General features: G+C 38.2%; 1 protein-coding gene and 1 pseudogene across 2 annotated transcripts in view; both read left to right on the top strand.

Annotated features, from left to right (window-relative positions):
* LOC136318453 (tripartite motif-containing protein 5-like) overlaps positions 1–13,829 on the top strand; it is a 90,330-nt gene that overhangs the window by 21,167 nt on the left and 55,334 nt on the right. The window lies entirely within an intron of this gene.
* On the top strand, positions 2,512–5,436 carry LOC136323843 (tripartite motif-containing protein 5-like; annotated as a pseudogene).

Below are 13,829 nucleotides of genomic sequence, written 5' to 3'. Positions count from 1 at the left end.
GACACTAAGTGTTCCTCCTGATCACAGAGTAAAGTGAAAATATTTATATCATACAGGAGATCCTTCTTCTACAATTAAACTTTGGCAACCTTCTAGACTAATATCTGCTCTTCCTTCCTTCTTTGTTTATGGCTTCAGAGCCCCACTTACCTGGAAAATCTAGGAGAGCTCCTGTGCCTAGGCTTTGGCCAAAGTGCCATATGGAGTCCAGGTGGGAGAGTGAGCATCACTGTGTTACCACTATGTGCCACCATCTTTGACTGAACACCACCATCATTTCCGGTTTGACTGGTCATTAACATTTATTTGACTCAAAAAGACATAAGTTTCCAGGTCACTTGGTTTATCTGGGTGTACAGGACAGGAGACTTGGGACTCAGCACTTCAACATTGGCTGCCTCAAGTGAGCTCTCAGTGATGACATTTACACTGGTACTTGAATTCTGTTATCAATATCATCTCTGCTTTTGAAGAAGCCTGACCCAGTATATGTGTATGAAACATCATAGATTATGTAAGCCTAGAGCTACAAACAACTGATTACTTTGTGAAAGCCCATGAACAGAGCTTCAGGGCCTAAACAAGACACAGCTTTTTGTAAAAGTCTCAACCACCTTGTAAAAATTGAAGTGTAAAGTTATTTACTAGCATCTGTGTTTCTTATAAAGCCCTCCTAGTCCAAATGCACTTTTTACTTCAGGTCATTTATATACTATTATAGGATTCTCTAAAAAAATTAAATAAAAAATAAAGTAAGAGAAAAGTGAGTCTACCCTATATTAATAAGAAGAAGGAGACCATGTTTAATGATAACACTTTGTTCTCAGATAGCTAATCTAACCACCAGTCTTTACAATTAGCCTCACCCTGTGTCTCACTCCCATCCCCTGCTCTCCATTTCCTTCATCTCCTTGCCCCGAGAGCTTCATTATCTCTATCCTGGTCACCTGTGTATCCATCCTACTCATCTTCCCAATTCCCCACTGGATCCATCAAACATACCACCACCTAAAGAGATAATTTCTTCTGCTCTTGGAAAAGAGGCCTTAAATGTTACATGATTGGGGAGGTACCATGTGTCAGGGTCACTGCAGGCTCATGTGAGACCAAAGAGCCTAGCAGTTTTCTGCACCCAGCCACACCAGCATTTTCAAACTCAGACAAGTTGGTGTGTCTTTAATGAACAGGTCATTTCCATTATGTAGTACGTGTTCTTCTCTCCCATATGCCATATTTTCATCTCTTTGGTTTTCAAGTTATAATTGCTGGACAACCCTTTATCTGACCCCATTATCTGAATTCCCAAAACATGCATGCCTCTCTAGTAGTTTTTTTCACATCTTCTTGTTTGTAACATGTATATGGCTGATTATTTAATTTGCTTTCCAAGTTAAGTGCCAGAGTTAGAGTGTTTAAACTCTCTCTTTAGACTCATCATTGTGTTTATGTATATTAGTTTAGTTAGTATGAATTGTATAGTTAGTAAAATTTTATTGAATGATCTTGTATAAAATTGTGATACTTTTTCAACTGTGTGTTTTTTTTTTAATGTATGTGATTTGTGTGATCCTGTGATGTATTCCTACTATCTCTCCTCTCATCACCCACATACATATACACACATTTAGGCTCCTATCAATGTGTTTTGCATTATAAAGACCAATGTGAAATTTTATTATTTCTCATCACAGAAATTCTAAACCTTTTTAAGTTACTTGAATTGTCTTTGATTAACTCTGTAGGGTAGTAACAGAACATTGTAGGTTGTCCCTGTATGCATTGGGTTAATTTTTACCCTGTGTATTGAAGATAAATGACCTTTGTATGTACTATTTCTATGTACATTCTGAGAGGGTTTGCTCTTAACATGTACACGAACACATTTCACATATTATGTTATAATAATAGAAATAATTTCAAATATGCAGGACATAATAGCAATGCTTACAATGCAAATATGCAAATCAGAGAAGGTCTTTCTAATAAATGAAAATGTAAGAAGAGAGTCATCTGAAGGAGAGAGTTATCTGAAGGGCAGCATTGCATACTGAGAGAAGTGCAGGTATAACAACCCAGACGCATAAGTGGCTTGGTGCTTTTTGAACTGAGGATGTGTTCTTGGCATGGGAATGCAGAAGCTGGTACCATGGTTGGCCACACAGAGTCTTGGTAGAAAGGCCTCAGCTCATCTTTCTCCTCAGTAAAAGTGAAGGACTGTAACAAGTGTTACACAAAGAAAAATTAAATTTGTCATGTCACATGAATAAAAAGTATTTAAAATTGTTATGAAAAGTTTCTCTACCAGCCACTGAACTACTTTACTTATTTCTCTACCATTTCTTTTCTTGTCCTTCAATATTGGTTCTTGCCTTGTTCCTGATTTCTACATAATTAATATCATTTTATGCCTCTCTTTCTGTGCGGCCTCCCTTTTACCTTTCAAATCAAGCAGGAATTTGTAAGCACGAGGAACCTCAAACCAGGACAGATAAAAGTGGGGTAGCCACTGTGATGGATTCAATAACCCTGAACAACATAATGGATGAGGTGACCTGCCTCATCTGCCTGGAGGTCCTGACAGAAGCCCTGAGCCTGGACTGTGGGCACAGCTTCTGTCAAGCTTGCATCACTGCAAACTACAAGGAGTTCACAGTTGGCTAAGAAGGAGAGAGCAGCTGCCCTGTGTGCTGAATTACGTACCAGATTGAAAACCTGTGACCTAACCGGCATGTGGCCAACATAGTAGAGGAGTTTATGGAGATCAAGTTGAGCCCAGAGGAGAAGCAAAAGAGAGATCCCTGTATGCACCATGGAGAGAAATTTCTGCTCTTCTGTAAGGACAATGGGAAGTAAATTTGCTGGCTTTGTGAGTGGTCTCAACAGCAACATGTTCACCACAAATTCCTCATGGAGGAGGTTGCCCAGGAGTACAAGGTAACAGACCAGGATGGGGGAAAGACAGGGCAGAAAATGGAACTTGTTGGGGAATCTCCACTTTGCATATGACATCAGGTATCTTGACACCATATCCCTGAGGCCTGTGATCACTTTTCTTCCCATGCTCACCTTCAAGGCCTGAATGACATTTCTGTGCATTTCATTCAATTATAAAATGATGAGAAGACTCTAAAGCAGAAGTAGGTATTTTTATGCCTTGTGCTAATAGATGTAGGTTTGGTGTCCAAGCAAGTGGTCATTTCCCTTTTGGACAGGAAGGGTAACTGGGCAGCTGGGTGGATCGAGACCTAAGTTATTTCCTTACAACAGGATCATGTTTCTTTTTTTTCTTTTTTTTTTGACCAGAGTAAAAGGCTTTATTAAAAGGAAGAAAGGAACCCTGCTGGTTACTTCTCCAGGGAGAAGGGCACCGGTTACAGACTAGGGGCGAATTTTATAGTGTTTTGGGAGAGCCTGAGGGGACACTGAGTCAAAAGTTCTAGTATGTTCCCTTTTATGGTTTTATGATTTCAGCTTTCTGGAATGCTCCTTCTTAGGTGGTTGATCAGCTTTCTGAAACTGATCTGCCTCAGGGGCGATTATCCAGGAAGTAATGGTGAGGTCAGGCAGCCAGGTGGGAAAGAAAAGTGTAGTTGGAGTTCCATATATCTATTGTTTCTCAACTCTTTGGTATGATAAAAAAGGAAAAGAGGTGGGGGGAAGGAGAGGGTATGGGCTTCAGGAAGGATGTTTGTCTCAGACAGGCCACCTTCTGAAGCTACTTCCTGCTGTTATCCCTATAGGGAGCCTCCTTTGTGAATCTCTCTCTGGGGATGTTGGGGTAGGGGTTGTTAAAGCATTTGATTGTAGGTAATCCTGGAAATTTCTCTCATTTGAGCCTGCAGGAACTTCTGGTCCAACAGGGGTTTGAGACAGGTACAGATCACCAGCTAATCAACCTACAATTAAATGTCCAAGTAGAATCAGGGAGTAAGCCTGGGAGGGGCTGCCACTGCCCATTGATTCCCTGGTTGTAAGTTTGGACAGCAAAGAGGTATCGTCCAGGCAGTTAGTACTGTGTCCCGGGTTTCAGCACCAAATGTTGGAGTCCATGGGAGTCCGAAAAGACCAGAATAACAGGCTTTATTGAAAGGAAAGAAGGAACCCTGCCTGGCACTTCTCCAGGGAGAAGGGCTGATCATGTTTTTTCATGTAAGACACAAACAATCAGTCTTCTGTTGACGTGGAATGATCACCTCTATATTCTGAATTTTAAAGAACACATTAACCACATCAGATTTCCTTTAAGACTCAGATTTGTATAGATCCTGGTGTGATTTTTCTGTCATAGGAGAAGCTCCAGGCAGGTCTGGACAGGCTGAGGGCAGACCAGCAGAAAGATGAGATATTAAGATTTGAAATCAGAGAGGAGAGAACTTTCTGGAAGGCAGGAGAAGACTCTTTCTGAAAGAGTCTGGGCAGGACCATGGGTTTTATTTTTTTAATTTTTATTTATTTATTCATTTTAGAGGAGAGAGAGAGAGAGAGAGAGAGAGAGAGGGGAGAGAAGCAGGAAGCATCAACTCCCATATGTGCCTTCACTAGGCAAGCCCAGGGTTTTGCACCAGCGACCTCAGCATTCCAGGTTGACGCTTTATCCACTGTGCCACCGCAGGTCAGGCACCATGGGTTTTAGTCACATGAAACTCCCTTCAACCTTGTTCCCTGATAGTCCCTATGTCCCAAGTTATTAATTAGTCATTCTTTATTCTCTCCTTCATAGGATTGAGGCTGAAAATTAACATATCACAAATTAACACAGATATTTGCAGCTTAGATATTCTCATCAAGAGACTCTGGTGAAAATGGCTAGTGAATTCTGTGTTCATTTCTCTCGTTATTTTGAGCCTTTAATTCTTTCAAGGGAAGCCTGTTGCCAATGGCTCATGGATATGTCCCTGGCTTTCAATGTTAGAAAGAGTGTGTGTATAAGAGGGGGATCAGGTGTAATAAAGTGAAGTGTGACTGTAAAGGCATCTGTGTGAGAGCTGAGCAATATCCAAGTATCCTTTTTTGGTTAATGGTTGGCCACAATATTGCAGACTTGAGGTCATTATTTTGGAATGTGATGAAGAAAAAATAATAGGAAAAGTCAGCTCTCCAAGAACTGCTCTTCTGTTGTATCTCCCTTCACTGGGAGAACTTCCAAATCAAATACTTGTTTTTCTGTCTCTCAATTTCTTCCAGCCTGAGTTCCTCACACTCTTTCTCATTCTTGAAGAATCAAGTACAACCGCAAAGACAATTTGTCAGGATTGTTTTAAAAAGCAGAGAGGTATCCTGAACAGTGAGGAGCAGAAAGAGCTGCAAAATCTGGAAAGAAGGAGGGAGATAGTCTCTGTTAACTGGAAAAAGATGAGCAAGAGCTGGTCCAGCAGAACCTTGTTGATGAGAGATCTCATCTCAGATATGGAGCATCAGTTGCAGGGTGAAAAGTGAGATCCTGCAGGTAGTACTTGGGAAGAAGCTCCAGCATCTGAACTTGAGAAAAATGTAGACTAAGTTTTGGGTTTTTTTGCTGTGTGGTTGTGGTGTTTCTGGTTGTGACTTCGAGGTTCCTTTGTTCTTGCGGAAATCCTTCTTTGAATTTATGTTATCGGTTATTGAAATAATTGAATGCAGAAATTACAAGGAATTTTATTGTTTTTATAAAGTATGTATTTCAGTCTAAAGTTTGTTGAGCGATGATCTGTTGTGTTCAATTATATGTATAGGCTCCTGTATCTGTGATTTAGACTAGAACATTTTATACACCTCTTTATGAACAAAAAATTTGTTTTTTTTTCTTAAAGAATGAGTTTAAATTTTTTTCTTTCTGTTATTTTTTCTAAATAAATAATTGTGAAAGATTGGCATTATTTTTTAATTATTTAATAGATTCACCAGTGAAACCACTTTATTCTGGGTCTTTCTTTTTGAAAGGTTTAAAATATTGTTTTGCTTATATTAGGTTTACTTAGTTGTTTTCTTTTTGTACATTGTGTGAGTCAGTTTTTGATAAAGCATATCTTTTTAGAAACTTTTCCACTCTAAATGGTCAGGTTTGTACTAAATTTAGTCTATATAATCCCTTATAATCTTTCATTTCTACAGCATTCACAGCAGTGTCCTCCATTTTATTTCTTATTTATGTTGTGTGTGTGTGTGTGTGTGTGTGTGTGTGTGTTTGGTTAATTTAGTTATGTTTATTAAGTTTATTGATGTTTTTTAGAAATAAATTTTATTATTTTATTGTTTTATCTGTTTCTAATCTTCTCATATCACTAACTTCAACTCTCAATTATATAGTCTCTTTTGAGTATTTCTATATGCACATGTGTACATCAGTATGTGTCATTGTGTATATTGTTTTTAATTTGTTGTTATTTTTCTAGTTTCTTAAAGGGACATATAGATGAATCTTTTTTTTTTTTCTAAAGTGATAAGCTGGGAGGCAGAGAGAAAGACTCCTGCATGTGTCAGACCAGGATCCACCAGGCATGCCCACTAGGGGGTGATGCTCTGCCAATCTGGGTTGTTGTTCTGCTGCAACTGAGGCCATTCTAGTGCCTGAGGTGGAGGTCATGAAACCTGCTCAGTGTCCAGGTCAACTTTCCTTTCATGGAGCCTTGGCTGCTGGAGGGGTAGAGAGAGATAGAGAGAAAGGAGAAGGGGGAGGGTTGAGAAGTAGAAGGGTGCTTCTCCTGTGTGCCCTGGCCGGAAATAGAACCTGTAATTTCTACACTCCTGGTTGACTCTCTACCTTTAAGCCAATTGACCAGGCCTCTTGATGACATTCTTATTCAAAATATTATTTTTTTCCCTTTCTCTAAATTCCTTTTAACATTTCTTGTAATACTGGTTTCCTGCTGATAAACTCTTTCAGCTTTTCCTTATCTGGGAAGCTCTTTACATCTCCTTCAATTCTAAATGATAGGATTGCTAGGTAGACTAATCTAGGTTTTAGGATCTAGATTTTTATTACTTTGAATATGTCATGAAAATCTCTTCTGGACTACATTTCCATTGCTAAATCAGCTAGTAATCTTGTGGGAGCTCCTTTATAGGTAACTAACTTCTTTTCTCTTATTGCTTTTTTTATACTTTCTTTTTGCACATATAGACTCCATGGGTGGCCTAGCTCTTTGTATCATGAAAGAAGTTATTCTGGGTTAAAAGACACCAAATAATTGGTACATACCCATTCAAACAAATACGTCTCTGATGATAAAGCAGTTGAGATGACTAAAAACTGTTAACAATGTGGACTAAACTAGCCTGGTAGAGATTGAAATGCAGGTAGATATGGTTGAGTCTAGAACAGTGACTGAGTGGATATTGGTATCATGGACAAAGTGGGTAAGAGAGGAGACAGTTTCATTGGTGAAGAGTAAGATACAGATAAGACATTCTCAGTTACTTGTTCCTATGACTAATTTTTTAGGGAATTTATTAATTTGCATTTAGAGATAAAATTGAGTAAAAATAACGATTTGGAAATCAATTGCTTGGGTGTGTGTTATAATTTTAGGGAATGCATGAGGTCATATAGATTTTGTATACAATGAGGAGAGACTTGAGAAACACTTACTTTAGTACATATTCTTACTTGGACCCTCAGGAGAAAGAATATACACTTTTTGAGAAAGGTTAAGATTATTTGCTCATCTTTGACACTCCCTTGGCTGGCATAATTCACTTTCAGTAATGGTTTATTACTTTATACTTATGTTAAATGAATGAACATACCATGAGTCGTTCAAATCATCTCATGAGGAGCTTTATGTACTTAGGGATAAAAGTTATGGACCTTATGCTTTCCTCATGAGTATGTTTCATTTCTAGGTACTAAAAGCCTTATGCTGTTCTTCCACGAGGGTCAAAGTTGTTTCTATATTTTAGGAAACCTGATAACTTCACAGGAGTCTCCTGGAAATACTGACCTGGGTTTTTCCTTTACCTTTTTGATTCTTACATTAGGAACCTCTCTATTTCCACAACATGAGGAGTTTGTGGGAGTGTAATGAAGATTTGTAAGTGAGAAGGACATATCTTCTTGACGCATCTTTTCTGTTTTCTCCCTAGGATGTGAATGGCATCATGGAAAGTTATGTGTGAGAGACTAGAGATGGTCCCATTGTGCTGTGAAAAGAGATTTAAAAGTATTAAAGTTATCAGGTGACTAATTAGAATGAAAAATTATTCAGGGCAGGAAAATATGAGTGCAATTCTATTTTAATTTAATTTCATGGCCCTGGCTTGTTGGCTCAGTGATAGAGTCTTTGCCTGGTAGTGGAAATCTAGGGTTTGATTTCTGGTCAGGGCATGCAGTAGAGGTGACCATTTGCTTTTCCACTCTTACCTCTCTACCTTCTCTCCCTCTCTCCATTCCACTCTCATAGAATGGCTCCAATAGTTCAAGCAAGTTGGCCCTGGGCGCTGATGATGGCACCATGCTCTCACCTCATGCTCTAAAATAGGTCAGTTGCTGAGCATAGAGCAGTGGCCCCAGATGGGCAGAGCACTGCTGTTAGGGAAGTTTAATGGGTGGATCTAGTTTGGGGTGCACATTTCTCTGCTTTCCGGTCTCTCAATTAATAAAAAAAAATTCTATTCATATATCATTTGTTCAGTGTTCTATAAGATTTGAGAATGAAACAAGCTCTCTAATAGGGAATTTACATGGGGAGAAGTTGCAGAGTTTGGGTCAGTAGCAGATAGGGATAAAGTGTTTCAGTACCAGATCCATGTGACTTCATAAGTTTTAGTCTCCTACGGTACCTGTGTTGAACTCAAGTTTCCATATTTTATAGCTGCTTGATCTACTGTGTATAGGTTGTATCTACTCTACATGCTAATAACTCACATTTGGATACTACTCTTTTATATTTAAATTTCTTCCCTAGAAAAATACGAAATGGATCTTTCTATATAGTTCACTTTATTTTCCAAAAGCAAACTTGAATATCAAGGACTAATTTGGCCCTGGTGCAAACTACTGGACAATCTTGTTCATATATTTTGAAGCCAAATGGAAGGTAATTCTTTTTGTATCTAAATTTTCATAACTACTTGACTACATCAATCTTTTCTAAACACATGAAATTTAGAGTACTAATAGTATAGAGTTCATAAAGTCACCTTTTTCAAGTGTTATATATTTACCTACGACTTTATATCTCAGATGTTATTCTGGGGACTTTTATACTGGGCAATAAAATTTAAATGTCTTGGTACTCTTTACAAAGCATTCCCACACCTAATATATCTCAAACAATCAGGAACGATGGTCTATAATCTTACCCTCTTGTCTTATGCCTAGGCTCTAAAGCCATACTCTGACTTTTCTTTGAATAAATTTGTTTTAAAGTACCAAATTTTGCATATAATTTTATAAGATTTTTAGGAGGGAGAGAGGAAGAGGTTAGTTTCATATTATAAGAAATAAACTGTGCTTCTCATAGGTCAGTGACTTCTCAAGTTCACCCAGGAGACAACTGGGAGAGTAGAGATGAGCACATTTCCTCTGGCTCCAATATCAGGAGTCTACTCTCTCCTTTCTCTGGGTCTCCATGGAAGGGGCAGAAGTGCTCAAGGAAGCTAATAGAAAGAAATCAGTGGTTTTGAAGAGACTAAAATTCAGAGATATTGGCATCTATTTTTGTCATTTCTAGGAGTAAGACCTTCATTCTAAAGAAGCCAAATCTCTGCTGGTAACAAAGGAGATGGTTCCAAGTTCCTCACTTGAGATGGGATGCTGCAAGTGCTTAAAGGTTATGAATGCCAGACGAGTGGGTGACTGAGAGATTCCTGTGTTGGTGGGGGTTGAAGAGGGAGAAGGGTTCAGTTTTTAGGTTTATTGGATAGAAGAGACAAAGGAGAATGGATATTATGTGCTGAAGATATGGTCATATATAATGTGTGGTAGTTAGCTGTCTTGTTCACCTTTCACTCTTGTGTATACTGCTTCACACAAACCCCAGACATTCCCCTGATGTAGAGAGAAAATAGATTTTAGTGTTGACTCCTTTGCTTATATTTAATATTATGGATTTTATCTTTTCAGGGCTGACAGATGTGTGCTGCTTCTGGGGTAAGCAGAAATCACAGCATTATAAAGCTACTCTGTCCTCATCGTCTTTCAGAAGTTAACATTTGACCAAGTCTTATACCTTGAGACCATTGTTTTTCCTTTTAACACACATATGTGTATACATATTATATATCTGCAATGTTATACTTGTCACCAAGAACGACTCAGTTGTATCCAGTTACCACTCATTTTATTCTCAAGATCTCTCTAATAATGTCATAAATAAAGGTACAACATATTTCACACCCAACTCTGTAATTTTTCTAGTTTATGTCACCCAGATCTTCACAAAGATATATCCAAACTAACTTCTACAAATCAGAGACTAGTGAGATGTCTCTTATATTTGGTATATTTTCATCATAAGAAAGGTGATTATGCCCTGGCCGGTTGGCTCAGCGGTAGAGCGTCGGCCTAGCGTGCGGAGGACCCAGGTTCGATTCCCGGCCAGGGCACACAGGAGAAGCACCCATTTGCTTCTCCACCCCTCCACAGCGCTTTCCTCTCTGTCTCTCTCTTCCCCTCCCGCAGCCAAGGCTCCATTGGAGCAGAGATGGCCCGGGCGCTGGGCATGGCTCTGTGGCCTCTGCCTCAGGCGCTAGAGTGGCTCTGGTCGCAATATGGCGACGCCCAGGATGGGCAGAGCATCGCCCCCTGGGGGGCAGAGCACCGCCCCTGGTGGGCGTGCCGGGTGGATCCCGGTCGGGCGCATGCGGGAGTCTGACTGTCTCTCCCTGTTTCCAGCTTCAGAAAAATGAAAAAAAAAAAAAAAAAAAAAAAAAAAGAAAGGTGATTATGATAAATTTGGTATACTGTGATAACTATTAATTATATTATAAAAACATTACTGGTGGGTAGATCTGTAAGAAAAATGTGTCTGCGTCTTAAATATATATGGTGGAAAATGTCCTGAATTAAACATTATGTATTTTGTTAGACTTAACATTAATATTTTTCAACATATTTACTCTAGATTTTAACCTAAATATGGCTACTGGGATATAGGATTACTGAATCTGTTTGAATATAATCCTTTTGTGGATTCTGCCTCCTCTATCTCTTAATCATAACCCTCTCCCTGAATGTTCCTCCCTATTGTGTTGGGGTTTTACTACAATGCTGGCACTGGTTTATATTTGAAGGTGACAAACTATGGGTTTTCCATCTATAAATTTACATTTCTTTTCTTAGTAAATTTATTTATATTTCAATTCTATGGAATGTACTGGCCCCATGACACTGAGTTCTCAAGTTCTTAAACCTCTTTCTCCCTCTGACACTTTTTTGAAGTTCCTCTGGCATTGGGTGCACTAAATGCACTAAACTTATCAGCTGCATTGTCACCAACTTTGCCTTGCTGTGTCCCCTATTCTTCATTACAACATCATTATTCAACAATAGAGTGTAGAATTTGCCTTGTGTAATATTTTCCCCATTATCTTCTTATCATTAGTAGGGACTCCTTAATTCACCATGCTGAATAATCCCCAGGTAAATGACTAATGCATCATAAAAAGGCCAGTATGGAGGTGATTTCTGCCAAGTTTTTACAATGTCATTTCCTCTGCCAATGAGAAGAATAAAAAAGGTTTTTCAACAACTTTTGTATATTATTCAAGACCTTGCATAGAAGTCATTCACTACAGAATAGTCCTCAGAGGTGTGTTGATTTACCAGTGATGGTCCTCATTCATCAATTAGTGAAGGAGAAAATAGTATATATAATATGTACTAAGAGTGGAAGTTTTATGTCCACAGTGTCTGAGCTAAAGTCTAGTTTCTTCAAATAAATGCTGTGCATCCTTGAATAAGATAACTTAATGCTGATTTCATTTTATTTTATTAAAATAATCCTTGTTTAACAATTATACCATAGTTAGAATCATTGCAAAAAGAAAAAAATTATTAAATATAAAACATGTGAATGTCTCAACTTAATAAATATTTTCATTACTAATTACCAAAAATATAAGTTGTGTCAGTAGCTCATAAAACAAGTAGGTACCTTGAGGACAGTAGGGTACAAATACCCTGAGGACACTAGGGTACTTTTACTGAAGTCTCATGTTTCAAATCCCAGATACCTCTTTGCTGTTCTCAAAACTACTCCACTCTGCAGGTGATAGAGAAGCCTGTGTGTGTGTGTGTGTGTGTGTGTGTGTGTGTATGTGTATGATAGTAAATTTTTTTATAAAGCTGATGTTACTACACTTTGGCCCTAATTAAGTACACTAAAGTCTATCAGGTTCAGTTTCTCATTTATAAAAAATAATACATAAAATTTACCTGATGTATTATTGTGAAAATTAAAAATGATGTTTTAATAACTTCTGTCATTAGTAACAAAGATGTTGTCTATTCATTTTTTCTTTACTTCTCACTGTCACTGAAATAAGTGATTTTAATAATACATACCAGTTCACTTTCAACATTTTTGTTCTTGCTTAGGCTTACGAAATAAAATAATATTGAGAAAACACTTATAACTTTCTTTCAATTTTATCTAATTGAAATTTAAATGTTTCTGTAGAAGTACCTAGTCTAATTTTTTTAATTTTGCTGCAGTAAGTATATTTCACTGAAGTTGAATTTCAGTTTGGATTGTTTGCCTTACTTTAAAAAGCTGTTATGCCTGATCTGTGGTGGCTCAGTGCATCAGTGGATAAGGCATTGATCTGGAACTCTTGACATCACTGGTTCGAAACCCTGTGCTTGCCTGATCAAGGCACATATGGGAGTTGATTCTTCTTGTTCCTCCCCCACTTATCTCTCTCTCTCTCTCTCCCATATGCTTTCTCTCTCTCACTCTGTAAAATGAATAAAGTTTTAAAAAATAAAAATAAATAAATGCTGTTATTAACACTAATATTGTAAGTATAAGTAGAAGAATTGCTGGACTCATTTTAACAAAACTATAATTGTTTGTGCCCAGGTCAGTCTTACTTTTTCAAGGAGGTGAAGATGTTCAGGAACAAAGAGAAAACCGAGTTTTTCTCCTCCAATAAGGTAACAGGAGCATGATTTCTGCAATGTATGTTTCCACCAATTCAAAACTTTATGGGATCACCATGTTTTCTGGCATTCTTATTCCCAACTCTTTTCTCAAACAAGTAGGCATTTAAATAAATAAATGAATGAGTGAATAAATAAATAAATAATTGTAATTAATTAATAAATGGTTTATTCAATCAATTATTGGCTGTTCTCATTTTTGCTTGTTCATAGGAATAGTCAGGCACAGATTCCCAGCTCATACCACCGAACTGGATTATAAACTAATTTATGAACAATCAGCATGAAAATCCAAATCTGGACTACAAGAGCAGCTCCCAAAAACCAAGGAGCAAAGAAGAACCCACAACAAACCTGATAGGGAGTGCCAGAATCTCCCCTGCTTATAGAAAGGGGGGGGGTAAGGCTGAGAGCCCAGAATGAATCTCATTCCAAGAAACAGAGCAGTAAATACTGCTCACAGCCACTTGCCTGGTGACCAGGAAACAAGGTATGTTGAAAAGGCCAGCTTGTCCTCCAAAAAGAAAGGAGAGAGAGAAAGACAGATGGTGAGGGGCAGAGGAATGTAAAGGACAACCTGAAAAGCTGACTCATTCATTGCTGAGGCTACCATAGCTGGGGGAGGTGCTGATCCTTCCACAAAACAAAAGTCAAAGTGCTTTTAGGTCACAGATCTCCAGACATCTCTCCAGCTCCAATCAGTGCAACAAGACACACCTGAAAACAAGAAATGGGGAGGAGAGGCAGT

The sequence above is a fragment of the Saccopteryx bilineata genome, chromosome 1 (genome assembly GCF_036850765.1).
Source record: "Saccopteryx bilineata isolate mSacBil1 chromosome 1, mSacBil1_pri_phased_curated, whole genome shotgun sequence".
Classification (NCBI taxonomy): Eukaryota; Metazoa; Chordata; class Mammalia; order Chiroptera; family Emballonuridae; genus Saccopteryx; species Saccopteryx bilineata.
This window is presented reverse-complemented; position numbering and strand designations above follow the sequence as displayed.